The sequence below is a fragment of the Tursiops truncatus genome, chromosome 5 (genome assembly GCF_011762595.2).
Source record: "Tursiops truncatus isolate mTurTru1 chromosome 5, mTurTru1.mat.Y, whole genome shotgun sequence".
Taxonomy (NCBI): Eukaryota; Metazoa; Chordata; class Mammalia; order Artiodactyla; family Delphinidae; genus Tursiops; species Tursiops truncatus.
The window spans coordinates 24,384,040-24,397,983 of record NC_047038.1 but is presented as its reverse complement, the minus strand read 5'-3'; the positions used below and the strand labels follow the sequence as shown (position 1 = coordinate 24,397,983).

The window sequence follows — 13,944 nt, the reverse complement described above, 5'->3', positions numbered from 1 at the left end:
ACTATTGTATTTTATCATACACTGTGTATTTTAACATAGAGTGTCTTTCTTTGGTTGGTAGAAAAACCCAGTCCTTGCTTTCTTGTTATTTAATTTGTCTGGTGTATCTCGCTCTTGCCTTCGTTTCATTTAGCTTTTCTGAATAATTGTGGTAGTCTCCCTTTTTTATACATCTCTTCTTTTTTAATATATCAGTTATTAATTTAATTACCTCAGGAATGGCTTGCTATGTCTTGAAATTTTAGTGCAGCAAAATTTCTTGGTAACTTTGATATGCTCATCTATTCATTTTCAAGAGTTAAGCTTTCAATTTCTTTTTTCAGTTCCTGACTATAATTCCAATGTGATGTTTACAAAAGCCATTTGTGGAGATGAAGAATGCATTTCAGGTAAAAGAAGTTCCTTGATTGTTATACATTTATGTAGTGTTATCAACACAAAACCATAAACATATAATCTTGCTTCTAAGATTATAGCATAGTTAGAAGCTTTATACTATTATTCATCGCTTTTGAAAAGTTGGCTCATGTATTTCAAGCAATACCTAATACCAATCCCTAAAATTTTAGTGTCATATATCTACAACAGAGTTGTCAAATGTTGACCTGCTAAATATAACTAGGTCAGGAACCATGTCAAAGTATACTACTGTTTGACTACACCCAATAAAATCATAAAAATAACTTACGATCTTTTTAATAACAATAGCTTTGATCAATTTTAAGTAAATTAAGTAAGATTATTATACCTATTGAATGCTTATTCACATATAGGCAACATAAGCAGTGTCTAATTTATCAAGGGGCAAAAGAACATACATTTATATCATTAGATTACAAATAATTTTTTTTCAATCCATATGGCTGAAAATTTCTTTTATTAATTTTTATTGGAGTATGGTTGCTTTACAATGTTGTTAGCCTCCACTACACACGGATTACAAATAAATTTAATAGAGAATGTATTTTTCATTAACTTAGCACTTTTGCATTTTCTCTGTGTATTACATTCTTTTGACTTGCTTGCATTAAGTTCAGATGCCTTTGCTGATATTAAATTCAGCAGCCATAAGGATGATACAGGAATGAGAAGCAGAATATCAAAAATTTAGTTTTTATACTTTTCTTTTTATCTGAAGTGTTTAATGTTATAGACAGATACATAGATGCATTAGTAAAAGCAGTACAAAAGCTAATTTTAAACACAGAAAATCCATTGCATTACATAATAAGCATCAACAGAATTAATAGATGAATAAACTTTTGTTCTGGAAGGTTAACTGTTCCCATGTAGTTAGATTGCTCTTAATATTATTACACAGCTAAAGATAATATCTCCAAAGATATCTTGCCAAAAGTGGTATTAACCAATTTATACTTGGTATGTAGGTGTTTGGCCACATCCATAAAAAGTAACAGATTTACAAGTGTTCTTATTGATTTGCAAATTCAACAGCCAAGCTATAATTCACATTAGGTCTAATAAAGAACACAGTTTTTTGGCTGCCAGTAGGAGCAAAAATCCATGTGCTCAACTTTTACCTTTTTAAAAAACAAAATTTTATAATTTATCAAAGTCATACACTTAAGTTACAAATGCCTTTTTAGGATCTTAATGAGTTTCATAAAATATTACAATTTATTCCATTATTCATTATTTATAAATCTTATATAACTATTTTCATATTCAAGTTGTTTGAAGGCCTATTTACTGTTAATATCTGTATACATCTTATAATTCTATAAATGTGAACAAATGGCAAAATTTAAATAGTCAAACAAGGCCTGAAACTTAAGGATCCTATATAATTCAAATTTTTTTTTCCTTATTGTAAATTAGCTTGTTAAATTATGTTGTATTTTAGGACAAAGATAAAATCAGAATAGTTAGTGGTGTGTGAGAAAAGTTATTCTAAGCTATGTATGATGGCGTGAAGAAATAGATGTAAAGATAACCAGAGATAGATCAGAGAGAAGAAAAAAAAAGGAATTAGGTTAAGTTTGCAAGAGTAAGTGATTTAGTAATCCCAACACTGAAAAGTATGCCCAGCATGTTTCTGTACATGGACATTAAAGAAAGCTCAACAACATTCATATTACAGTACAAGATTTTAATATGGCATTTTAAGAAGCATATTCATAACAAGTTCCAAATTATGTATAAAATATTACCACATAATAAAGAAATGTAATGCTATCAGCAAAGCAAGGAGATGGATTTTATACTAGAAGTCACTAAGTAATAAACAGTCATCATCTAATTTGTTCAAAACAATTTTTTGAAAACAAGCAGGAAGAAAAAAGAATATGACTTTATTTGTTTTATCCTCAAATGACAGTATCAATTAAACTTAAAGAGTCAAAGGTTTTATAAATCATACTTCAATTACCAATACCAATTAAGTTTCTTGCTAATATATATTACTTAACATAGGTATTCTAATATCCTATTATTTGTAAAGGGAAGTAAATCTTTTTCAACATATATGGTACCGCATTTAAAAATTTAGTTATAAATTTAGATAGAGATCTGCATTTAGAATTTAGAAGAAAGAAATTTATTATAAATTGGTCACCAAATAGATATTGGGAATAAGATGTTTTCTAAATGAATGCAAATCATCAATAAACGTTGTATCAGTATCAGTTCATACTTAACAAATTTAGCTTTTGAACGAAGCTTTGCCCACATAAAATATCCCATCAAGTCTGTAGTACCACATATATAGGTGTATTTAATTTTAATAAGTCTTTTAGGATATTAGAAAATATGGTTATATAAATAAGACTAAGCTATGATTAATTAATGTTAAACCTTTGTAAGAAAATTTATTATATACCTAAACATGTATTTCCTCTAAAGTAGCTCTAAATATGTTAAATCATAACACTATTAATAAATATTAATAATGATAATTAATAATTATTGGGTCCTTACTATATCCTAAGTACAGACTAACTGCTTAAAGAATTATCTGTTTTTGATTATATGTTGTTTCCTTTTTCCAGAAATAATTACAGACTATTCTATCTTTTGTACTATGCATTTCTGTAATCTGATTATTTTGCAGTGCTTTTAAAATACATAAAGTTACATTTAATTAATTCTATGTTTTGCAACTTCACACAGCATTAAAAAAACACTGATTGTTAACCTTTTTTCCCTCTTGTCTGCTGGGAAGCCATCTAGTGTTTACAGGGATAATTTTTATCTTCCAAAATAATTAAATGAGAAAGTTAAGGCAGTCTTACTTCTAGTTCTAAACTCTGCTTTGCAATCTTCTGTGTGAAATTCATAAATTTAACTTTTAGCCACAGCTAATAGGTCTGGTAATTCAAAAATAAATGCAAATAATAAATAAATACAAATCACACTATAAGTTAATTATCTAAATGTCTTAAGTATATATGCAGCTTAATGCTATTTCAACCGAGTCAATATACAGGATAACTATATGCCTTTAAATGTATATATTAACATTTTTCCATTTCTTAGTCTGTTTCAGAAATCTATTAAAAATTGTTTATGAAATGTGCAATTTCTATGCTCTTAGATTAAAATGGGTAACAAATAAATCAATTATATTAATATTTTACCTACAAGAAATTGTACTCTGAAATTCCTGATGCCAGCACTAGACACATTGCAGATCAAATAGCCCATTCACTGTCTTTCAGAAAGAACAGACTGTGGTCCAGGGAAAGACAGTGTCAGAGTGAGAACTTAAATTTCTTGAGTCACAGGTCTGCATTCCTTTTACATCAATACTTGCCCACCATACTGAAAATAAAACAAAACAAAACATGAGACATTTCACTTCTAACTGAATATTTCATCATATGTTTTCTCCCTGTTGTAGTGATTTATAACTGTGTATTTTTGCTACATTATGTACTTTGGACTGTAGCACTACAAACAAGTTCAAATTATCCAATGCAGAAGTCAATTCTAGTTTTATTCTTACTGGGTTTTTTTTTCACCATTATCCTTGAACAGTGAGAAAACTTATTTTCACAATCTATTACAAACAAAAGAAAACAAATGGTTTGATATGACTGAATTCTCAACTTGCTAATTATAAAGAGCCAAGTGGCCATAATTTTCATGGTGGTCATTGCAATATTCATTTTCCAATTTTCAGCAATAAGAAACTATTAAAGAAAATATAAAATGATATCTATGATATTTGTATCAATTAGTATTTCTCCATGTGTTTGCGAAGTAAGTGCCATGGTTCAGTTATTCAGCTGATATCCAGCCAGAGGAATTCTGTCCATCTGTTTGAATCCATTTTAAACAGGATCATTTAGGAAAATGAACTTATAATAACATATGGTAACTAAATTCAGTATGGATTTTCCACTGCATTGACCAACTTAGAGAAATTCTCTTATGCAAATACAAATGTTCACAAGCCAAAGTTTTCCTTCTACCATAGCTGTTGTTCAGAAGGTAGGAAGGAAAATCATGCTTTTCAGTTGGTGTCAGTTGTGTACACTCTTCTCAGTCTTATTGGATGGCCTCAGATTAGACCACATATACGGTGCATGTTTCACTTGAGGAATATAAAGGATTTTCTTTCTAATTTTTTTTCTTTTTTTTTTTTTTTTTTGTGGTATGCGGGCCTCTCACCGCTGTGGCCTCTCCCGCTGCGGAGCACAGGCTCTGGACGCGCAAGCCCAGCGGCCATGGCTCACGGGCCTAGACGCTCCGCGGCATGTGGGATCTTCCCGTACCGGGGCACGAACACGTGTCCCCTGCATCAGCAGGCAGACTCTCAACCACTGCGCCACCAGGGAAGCCCTCTTACTAATTTTTAAAGTGCTTTAAAATTTAATGTTTAAAGTGGAATTTATATTTATGTTAAACAGATTCAAACTTAGATAGATAGAATCCTAACAAAAAGATAGACAAAAGACTGACTCTCTAAATTTAATAACTTTATAAGGCCAAACAGTTCTGTACAAGGAGAAAAATGATGAATATAACCTTCTAATCCAGTAATATAGTGCCCAGGCTTGTTTGACTTCACGTTATAGCTCAATAATTTAATGAAATGAAATAGTAAAAAAAAAACACCTGAGTTATATCTTACCTTTGCCAAACTGTTGTTTGGTTTGTGTTCCTACACAGACAAATACAGGAGTCCATTTTTCCAGGACAAATTCTATGTGTTCTCTTCACATTACTGTTTATGCTCACAAATCTCTTTTATATAAGCTTTACCCCTAAAATTCTAATGTTCCTTGTATCTCTGTGCTACCCACCTTCACAGAACCATTCTTTCTCTACTTTTGAAACCAGAAAGCCACAAAAACATCTTAGATATCTAAATGAGACTTGAGAAGCGAAGTAACTCAATAGTTTATGCAAAAACCTAAAACATGGGCTTCCCTGGTGGTGCAGTGGTTGAGGGTCCGCCTGCCGATGCAGGGGACATGGGTTTGTGCCCCGGTCCAGGAAGATCCCACATGCCGCGGAGCGGCTGGTCCCGTGAGCCATGGCCGCTGAGCCTGCGCGTCCGGAGCCTGTGCTCCACAACGGGAGAGGCCACAACGGTGAGAGGCCCGCGTACCGCAAAAAAACAAACAAACAAACAAAAAAACTAAAACATGATGAATGATGTGAAGAAAGACAATAAATGAAGCACAGAGTGACAGTTGATTCAGTATGGGAAATATGGAAAAATCCAGGGTTTATAAAATTTGTAGTTATTTTACTCTATTGCTTAATTTTGTCTGTCTTTTCACTGAGAATCTAAGAAAATGAGAACAAGATAATTATGCGCATCATTCACCATTGTGTATTCAGTTCCTGGCAAAAAATATAATGATATTTGATTTGTTGATTCTCCTGACCCTCACTCCTGCCCCTTCCATTTCTATTTTTGTACAATAAACCAATGATTGATACAGTGTTGCTCAGCAGAATTTTAGTGTCTCACTTTTCAAAATGTTTTCTTCTCTTTGTTCTGTTAAATGTTAAAATCACTAAATTTTATCAAAGCAATAATTGAGGTAATCTTTTCACAAATCCTGTGACAAAAACAGAAAGAGAGAGAGAGAGAAAGGAGAGAGAGAGAGAGAGAAAGGAGAGGGAGAGAGAAGAGTTTATTTAGTATCCTAGAACCAAATTGATCCCAAATAATGTCCAATATAAGTACCTGTAATTTGGAAAGAAGTTAATATTGAGGCAAAAAATTCCACCCTATAACATTAAAGAATAAAGTTTACCAAACAGAAAAAAACTCAGAGTTAATATTGAATCACTGTTAATTCAACACTAAAGATTAAATAAAGATTAAAATTCTTTAATCTCTTTCCTTTGGTCCTATCCTCATTTTCTATCTTACATTTATCATTACTATATATTTCTTTGCCAATTTTAACTAGCATCTTTTTTAGTATGCTATCACAACCCTTGTTTATAATATTGTCTACAAGAAATATTTTCTATATCCTTACCTTGAATATAAATGATTCAACATGAATTTAAGTATCTCACATTGTAAAATGGCAGACCTCACTTTTCTTTTTGCAGAAAATGCCCTCTGAAGCTCAAGATATATTGCATATATATGTAATATTAATGTATAATATAGCTATATGATATAATATACATGTACTAATAAACCTTTCCCTAGTTTAAGGTGAGTTAGTAGAGAGATCATTTCATTTCATGGCATTTTCAATCATATTAGCTTAAATATGGAATTGAGAAATACTGTTAGAACAAATATAGTTTTATGGAATATATCTATAAGGAAGTTGCAAAAAGATAATGCACATGCAAACCTATATATTGGGAGTGTCCTTCAGAATGTAGTTCTTTCTTTCTTCTGGAGAATAACGGGCCTTTGTGTGGTTCAGTTACTAATGTGTTTCACTTTTATAATATACCATTATTCAGAGGTAACGTTTTATTAGTCAGCATGACTCTAAATTTAATAAATCAGAACAATAATAATTAGATACTTTCCCTCCAAATAGGTCTTAAAAGATTAAATCAATCAGAATTAACCCCCAAGTTAAAGACACCTCCCATGTGCACATATACCTTTAACATTTTATCTTTTTTCTTTCTTAGAACTTAATAAGTTTTTAAATCTACTTTGCAGATAATTTTTTCCCACTAATAAATTGAAAGTTATTTAAAGGAAGGGTTTTTTTTAATCCTGTTTGCCTTAACATAGCTAAACCTAAAGTATAGTAGGTACCTAGTAGAGTTTAGATGCCCAAATAAATATGTACTGAATGAATAAATTAGTGATCTGCCTTCTGATATAATGGCTTTAGAGTTGAGAGATCAATATGTCGTTAGCACTCTTGCTTCAAATGAACAGGATTAAAATGCAGATGGTGGTGAGGAGAAATAATTATGAATAATATAAATGAAGAACTGTCAGGAGTATACTTCTGCTGTGATTGCTGCATCCATCCTATTCAGATGGTATCTGAGCTATAACTCTACTTCTCTGTGCCTCCACTAGTTATTCAAGATAGAACCCACATACCTGGTTGTCATCCAGAAGGAACCATTAACACCATATTTGTATATGCCTTATACAGCTTGAGAAATGTATATTTGGCCCATCAGTTTATCTATCCTGAGACACAAGACATTGGATACTAAAGGGGAGTGCTGGGAAATAGTTATCATTGTTATAATTTCTTTTGTTCTCCCCTACACTCGATGTAATTTCTCTAAAGTTTTTAAAGTTTCTACCTTGTATGCTCAATTAAATTGAAATATTTGAATAGACTTTTTAAGGATTAAATTTGCATTCAGTAAATGTTTTTTGAGTGCCAAATATATCAAACATAGTTCTAGCTTCTAGACATATATTAATAAGCAAATTACCATTCCTTGCATGCAAAGATCTTACATTGCCATGGAAAAGGTCAAATAGACTGCTAGTAAATTAACTTTAGGAGAATCCAATCAGCAATACCATTGAATATTTGTTTATTTTTATCCTTATTAACAAAAATCCAATTGGAAAGTTATACCCTTGAAAAAATTAATAATTGAATTGTACTTGTCTACAACTTGACTTTACAGTTGGCAATGGAGCACGAGGAAGTTTTAGTTCAAACCTGAACTATACATTGCAAAAGCATGGTATAGCGTCTCAGAGAAAGTATACTAAATAAATATTATATATTACTATATATATGCATATATGTTATCAATATATACAGAATACTTCAGAGATTTTGTGGGTTCAGTTCCAAACCACTGCATTAAAGCAAGTATCACAATAAAGCAAGTCACAGAAACTTTTTGGTTTCCCAGTCCATATAAAAGTTATGTTTATACTGCACTGTAGTCTATTAATTGTGCATAGAATATGTCTAGGAAAACAATGTACATACTTTAATTAAAAAATACTTTATTGCTAAAAAATGCTATCATCTGAGCCTTCAGGGAGTTGTTAATCTTTTTGCCTTGATGTTGAGGGCTGCTGGCTGATGAGGGTGGTGGTTCCTAAAGGTTGGAGTGATTGTGAAAATTTCTTAAAATATGACAATGATGTTTGGCACATCAGTTGACTCTGCTTTTCACTTGAACACTTAGAAGCCATTGAAGGGTTGTTAAGTGGCCTAATAATTTCAATATTGCTGTGTCTCAGAAACTAGAGAGTCCCTAGGAGAGGGAGTGAGATTGGGAAACTGTAGCAGTGTAGTATTCTTTTCTATATTCCATGAAAATATAAGTAGAAATCAATGAAATTCCACAAATTGTTGTAATAATAATCAACTTGCTATATGGAAGATTTATTTACAGAAATTTCATTCCCTGGCCTTCAGAATCTTATAGTTATTTTACAAATGAAGAGCATAGATACCTCCAGTAAATTAATAATAAATTAAATGAAACAACAGTGCCCCTTACTAAATCTTACTAAAGCAGCATTTTAGGTTATTGCTGTTCATTGTAGTCAGAGTACGTGAAGCACAGCTATTTGGAGGAAGTGTATTGAATAATAAAAGACCAAGGCAATGAAAAGTCAGTGGGAGAAATATTTTGAAAGCTCTATTCATAAGATATAATATATTTTAGTTTTTTTGGCCTTCCTTAAGGGCTAAGGAATAAAAAATACAATATGCCACAGTCACCAACACATTTAAAAGACAAGAAATTGCGTCTATCAAAACAACTTTTACAATGCTGTAGATACTTTTGAAGGAAACAATGCTGAAATCAGTTGAAGGTGAATCTGATAGATACATGCCATTAGGTTTTTGACACTGAAATAGAGAAATGCAATAAAATCAACAGTGAGAAATTGACAAGAAAGCAAAGTACAGACAAAGGCCAGACGTCCCAAACAGTTTTCTTCAAAACTGTAATTTAATCTAATATTGTCTCTTAAAATTTTATTGCTTACTAGTATTCTTTTTATAAAAAATTATTTAAAAAGAGATTTCACTTTTCAATGTCTACATCCAGGGAAATTTTCTCAGTGTTCTTATAAGTTATGAAGACAGTTGATATGATTGTCAAGGTATAGTAGCTGATTAATTTATAAGACATCAATAAGTAGCATAATTTGATAGCCTGGGGGCTTATCTTAATATTTTATTAAAATATTTCTAAGAATTAAAAAATAAACAAAATATACTACTGAGTGAAAAAAGAATAAGGTAAAGTAAGAGATTGGATCTAGATCCAAAATCTACCAAAAATCCCTTAAAATAAAAAACAATTTATATTAATAAGTATAACAGGAAAAAGAATGAATGCCATCTAGAGACCGGAAATTATTGGGGAATGCCTGGTAAATAGAAAGCAGATAGAAGTCATAATGACAATGTGGAAGTAACCATAGTGCAATCAGTACACTGCAGGAAAAGGCCAGTGTGAAGATAATGACAGATTTAGAGAAATTCCTACCCCAAGTCAAAACACAGAAGAGCCACACACACAAAAAAGCTGCTGTAATCATCAAAGTGATTACAAACTTGCAATTTCAGCAAAAAAAGAGACCCTCCAGAATCATTTGACCTAGTCTAAATTCTAAGGCTAACACTCTTAAGAAAGTGGGAAGGCCTTGTAGTGTGGGTGTGGGTTTCTAAGTGAAATTTAAAAAGTGTTTGAGAACTCCACTGCAGGAGCAGAGAGGCAGAAAGAAGCGATTCAAAGAGAGAGGTGCACTAATGCCTTTCATCACCGAAACAAAGGTCGCCCAGGCTGAAGTGGTGAGGAGGAATAAAACAAAGAAAATATGACTAATCAGATAGTAGAAATAACAAGGAAACATGCAAAGAGGAAATGTGGTAACAATAACAATAATAGCAACAACAGAAACAATATAATAACAATAATAGTAATAAAATAATAATATAGTTATACTGCAGCTATTATTTACTGAGCACTTATTTATTATTCCAGGATTTATTCTAAGTGCATAATTTGTCATTGATATTTTCAACACTCACAATAACAATGGGAGGTAAGTACTGTTTTTTTTTCCTATTGTTGGATGTTAGAAAACAAGGCATAGCACTTTTAAGTAAATTGCCCTTTGGAATATGGTCAGTGTGTGTTGGTTACTTATTGACCACAAGGAAAGGGAAATAATTAGGCGAATTAATTGAATTATCCACTGTCAAAAGGTGAGAAACATTGGAGATGCTATTTGAAACCAGGCATTTGATCTCCAGTAACAGATACAATTAACTATGCTCTATTAAATCTCTCAAAAAGGTATTACTGGTAAAGAATGCCATAATTTTTTTAAAGACAATAAGCAAACATAGTGAAAATGTTTATATGCTTTCTCAAAATATTATATTCAGAATATATTAAGATTTTCTACAAATCAGAAAGAAAATAGAAACTAGCCCATAGATGATTAGTTCTGCAAGAAACTAAGCTTTCCAGAAAGTTCAAAATATTTGCCCTGTATCTCTTAAACATTTCTCAAACCTTGGTAACCCTTGATAAACACATCCAAAGTTATATGCCAAATTGATAGTGTCAAGTGTATCTTAGAATAAGCATGTTCAAAAAATAAAATGTTTGTTGAATGAATTTTTGTTGAGGTTCATTAGTGTTAAAATGGAAAATATTATCTTTAAAACTCATTAGATGGATTTATCAATACTACCACTATTTCCATTAGTGCCATCTATATGAGTAATGATATATATTTGAGCTCAAGGGTAAATTAATCTATATTTGGCATCATATTTGAATGATGGCATACTCGTATAGGTGGATGAGAGACACTGTTTTTTAAGAAAAATGTTACTGGATGAGTCAGGCCACTTGAATCCTGTCCCTCGTTGTATCACATTTTAACCATGTGAATTTAGGTGATCAATAAGGCGCATATTGGCTATTGTTTGTTAACAGTTTACAAATTGCTTTAACATATATGAACTTATTTGACTACCATACTGTGAATTAGGTGTCATTATTATCTCTGTGTCATTAAGTTTGAAACCTTAAGCTTACAGAGCTTCAATACTTTTACCGAAGTCTTATCTGTCAGGAAAAGGCAAACCCTGAAATACTTCAGAATTTTGGTCCCAGACACTGTTTTTTAACAGAGCACAGTAGTTCTCATTCTCATGTTAAATGTGAGAATCAAATGAGGTACTAAAACTAGAGCCATATGTAAACTATTAAAAGGTATGAAAAACAGGAGCTCAGTTATTTTCCCAAATTATTTCTAAAACTCCATCTTATTTTTTTTAATTTTGAGTTAATTTTAAAAGGGAGATGGTATATATATCCATTATAAATATAAAATAAAATAATTAATAAAATAATAGCCAAACTAGTACAGTAAAAGAGAAGTAGGGAAGTCTTCTTTCCTTGTACCGTGCTTCCTCCCCATTCTGCAGAGAATCTACTGTTCATCTGCAGTCACACACTTATATGGGCTATTGTTTGGTCTATGTGGACCTAGTTATTGAAAATGTTAGCTATAGAAAACTAATAATAATAAATATCAATTGCACATTAATATGTGTTTGCAGAAAATGCATCAGGGTCTGAGGGCTATATACAGAATAACATATATTGTCCAGCAAAACAAGCAGGCAACAAGTAAAAAAAAAAAAGTACATATTTTTCTATAATAGTAATGCATACTATTTGAAATGAATTTCTGTGTTAAAAAATTTGAAAATAATTTACAAAGATCTAAACTCTTTTAAATCCTGGCTTTTCCTTTGAGTTTTCTTATCACACTGGCTTTTTTACTTTTAGTGAAGGTTTCTTTTTTTAAGCTAGAGGAAAAAATGAACTACAAAGATTTATAGACTATGTCATAGGATTCTTAGAGATTGCTGTTTCCTTTAGATTGCTCTTTTATGAAAACATTTTTCTTTCATGCACCAGTAAAGTTATTTCTCCTCACTGTGAGTATATATTTTTTCTTTTTTGTATGGTATTTTGAATCATTTTTTTAACCTTGAATTTAAACCTAGGAATACTACTGTAACACTACACACACACACACACACACACACACACACACACAATATTACCTAGATTTACAAGCCTGGAAACAATTTTGACCATCTTCTCCTGAAGATAGACATCATTAAAATAAAAACTTTGAACCTTATTAGATGTAATAACCCTGGTAATAGGTTCTGGAAAACTTAACAATACAAATAGTTTTACTTCTTGAATTTTATTATCCTTTATTGATTGTACTGAATTTTTGAGAAGTAACCTCTACTATTGCAAAACAATTGTAAAATAACCCATTTTAACTTTTTAAAAAATATTCATTTATTTGATTGTGTCAGGTCTTAGTTGCAGCTTGTGGGCTCCTTAGTTGCGACTTGTGGGTTCCTTAGTTGTGGCATGCAAACTCTTAGTTGCAACATGCATGTGGGATCTAGTTCCCGGACCAGGGATTGAACCCCGGCCCCCTGCATTGGGAGCACAGAGTCTTGACCACTGCACTACCAGGGAAGTCCTCATTTTAACTTTTTGATAAATATACCAGTTTATTTATGTGAAATGCACATTGGAGATGTGCTATACAAATATATTTATTAGAAACATATATTTTATATAATAAATATATATTTTATAGCAAACATGCTATAAAAGTATATGTGGAATGTACATTGCAAAGGACATATACATATAGTAATGTTATTATATTCAATTATACATGCATGTTTTCTATAATTACAATTTTCATAAGGAAACAAAAATATTTGTCATGATAATGGGGACAAAAATATATATTTGTGTTCTTGTTTTTTTTAGATGACAAGCCTGAATATTTTCTGCTAAAATTGCCCTTTTTTCTTCTAAAGAATAAATCTGTAGTGGTTTCACATATAATTCTGGGCATATAACGTATTAAGGCCATTTGCAAATGGGCATATAACATATTAAGGCCATTTGCAAATGAGAGGCATTTAGTTCAGTAGTATGTAAACTTGTATGTAATAACTTTGGCTGCTTCTTTAGGTATCATGTACTTAATAAGACTAGTCAGGGCAAGTTATATTTCTACTCAGCATTAAGTCCCATGTCTTATCCAGTTTGGTAAACTGTCTGTCATCTTGCAAGCACTTAGCAAACTCTAATTGACTTGAATAGCAGAGTCAGAATAAGTTAAACTTTTGAAGTTGGAGTTCATTGCCATAACATGAATGTATAATTTAGTAACCTTAATTGGTAACCAACTATATTAGATAACTATTAGATTCAGTACAGCTTCTTAATGCCCTAACACATATTGCATTATTTTAAATAGAAATTTCCTAGTGAAATGAATCTATATATTAACTGTTGGAAAATCAATTTTTAAAAATAGAATAAATGTTATTTTGTGTAGAAAAGTAAAACTTGATATGAAACTAATATTGATAGATGTGAAAGAATAAATAAACCCATAATTATATAACTAGAGACTTCAATATCCCTTACTCAAAAACTGATAAAACAATTAGAAAATCAACA

At 31.2% G+C, this 13,944-nt stretch overlaps 1 long non-coding RNA gene across 1 annotated transcript in view; it reads left to right on the top strand.

Annotated features, from left to right (window-relative positions):
- Positions 1-13,944, top strand: part of LOC141278753 (uncharacterized) — a 605,630-nt gene that overhangs the window by 356,165 nt on the left and 235,521 nt on the right. Inside the window, exon 5 of the long non-coding RNA XR_012331899.1 lies at positions 324-389. This is a non-coding gene — a long non-coding RNA (uncharacterized lncRNA). The remainder of the gene's footprint in view (positions 1-323; positions 390-13,944) is intronic.